This window comes from Echinops telfairi, unplaced genomic scaffold (genome assembly GCF_000313985.2).
Source record: "Echinops telfairi isolate 266 unplaced genomic scaffold, ASM31398v2 ScPeMD7_23;HRSCAF=83, whole genome shotgun sequence".
Classification (NCBI taxonomy): Eukaryota; Metazoa; Chordata; class Mammalia; order Afrosoricida; family Tenrecidae; genus Echinops; species Echinops telfairi.
The window spans coordinates 83506356-83508132 of NW_022103920.1; the positions used below are offsets into that span (position 1 = coordinate 83506356).

At 50.7% G+C, this 1777-nt stretch overlaps 1 pseudogene; it reads left to right on the top strand.

The window, feature by feature from the left end:
• The first annotated feature begins 220 nt into the window (after positions 1–220).
• On the top strand, positions 221–1468 carry LOC101648958 (annotated as a pseudogene).
• The last annotated feature ends 309 nt before the right edge of the window (positions 1469–1777 follow it).

Here is a 1777-nt window from a genome sequence, read left to right on the forward strand (position 1 = left end):
AAAAAATAAAAAAAATAAAATGGTCTTCAAGGCCTGCAAGGTGATCCCAGCCCGGCCTCACATCTGAGATGCCTGGGTGTGTTGGGTAAGTGCTAATGATTGTAAAACTGAGACCCATAGGAAGCGAGTGACTTGTTTAACGAAGATAAAATAAGCAGATAGATATCGGTCAGAGTGGGGACTCAAACCAAGATCCTTATGTTGCCTAGTCAGGAGAAACATGAGCCAGAAGATGCTGACGTTGGAGAACCGGCTGCGATTTCACAGGGTTTGCAGGCGGCTGCCCAGCCTGGGTCAAAGAAGAGCCTCCGAACAACGGAGGCACGTGTGGTCATCTGGCTCCCTGGTGTGGCAGCTCCACTGTATTCCCAGCCCTGGAAGAGAGACGCGCTCATCAGGGCTGCTGGACCTCAAGATCGGCTTCTAGTAACAAGGAGGAAGGAAAGCCACGGAAACCCCCATCGTCTTTGACAGAATCTAAACAGGAGGCAGAGGCTTGGGTGGAATGACTGTTGAGGAGACGGCCATTTCAATGGACGAGGACATCAGTCGTGTAGAGAAAGCTTTATCGAACACTGCTGTTGGCGTAGATCCACCGGAAGCAAACTCACACTTAGAGGAAGTCTGGATCAAAGAGGTGATCACGAAGGCAGGGGTGAAGTTAATGTGGAGCCAATTAAAACAAGACAAAGTCAGGCACATTAAGGACACAGTCAGAAAGCCCCTGGCAGTTCCAGCTTTATACACGCCAAGGCCCCCAGTTGTTCCCATCATGAGCCACATTGATCATGGGAAGACATTACTTGACCCGCTTTGAGAAACTCAAGTGGCAGCCCAGGAAGCTGGAGGCAATCGCTCAGCACATGGGTGCCTCTCTTGTCTCTCTGCCTTCGGGGGAGGAGATCACCTTCCTTGATCCACGGGACATGCTGCCTTCTTAGCAATGACATGCAGAGGTGCTCAGGGGACTGACGTTGTGACAAAGCTGAGGCTGCTCCTGAAAAAGTGAAAAAAGAGCTGCTGGCTTACGAAGGCGAGAAGGCGAGTGTGCGGGTGATGGGGCCCTGCCCAAGCAGTGGACATCTCTGTGCTCACGGGCAATCCTCTGATGGCTGTGCCAGGAGCAACCACTGCTCCTGCAGCCACGTTAGAGCTCAAGGCAGGTCCTCTGGTCCAGTGGAAGGAACAGGAGGAGTCCTTCACAGACAAAGGAAGAGGTCTGGTTACTGCAGCTCTAATTCAGATGGAACTTTGAGAAAAGGCTCGATTCTGGAGAGTGTTGGGCAAAAATACGCTCGATGTTTGACGAGAGTGGCATCAGTGAGGCCTGCCAGGGGGGATCATAGGCTGGAGGGACCTTCCGTCGGTGGGAGATGAAATCCTTGAAGTAGAATCTGAGACAAGGGTGCTGGAAGGTGTCGACTGGAGGAAGTCTGAGCAGGAACAGGAGAAAAATAAAGATGACCTGAAACTAAAAAGAAAAGTAAAAGGGATACCAGGCAAGCATGGAGACATGACTCTCCTGAACTGCCAGCTCATCCTTTGAGCCACTTGGAGAATGTGTCCCAGATTTCTCTACCAGCTAATACTTAATTTAGGACTCTGTGTGCCGGCCCCGGTTTCAAGCTTATTAACAACTCTTGGAGTCAGTATTGCTTTTATCCCGTTTCCCCACTGATGAAGAAACTGAGGTCAAGGCCGGTGACTAGTCAATGATGGATTTGAATCAGACAACCTGCCTCCAGAAGCAGTGTGCTCAGACACTACCCCAACCAAT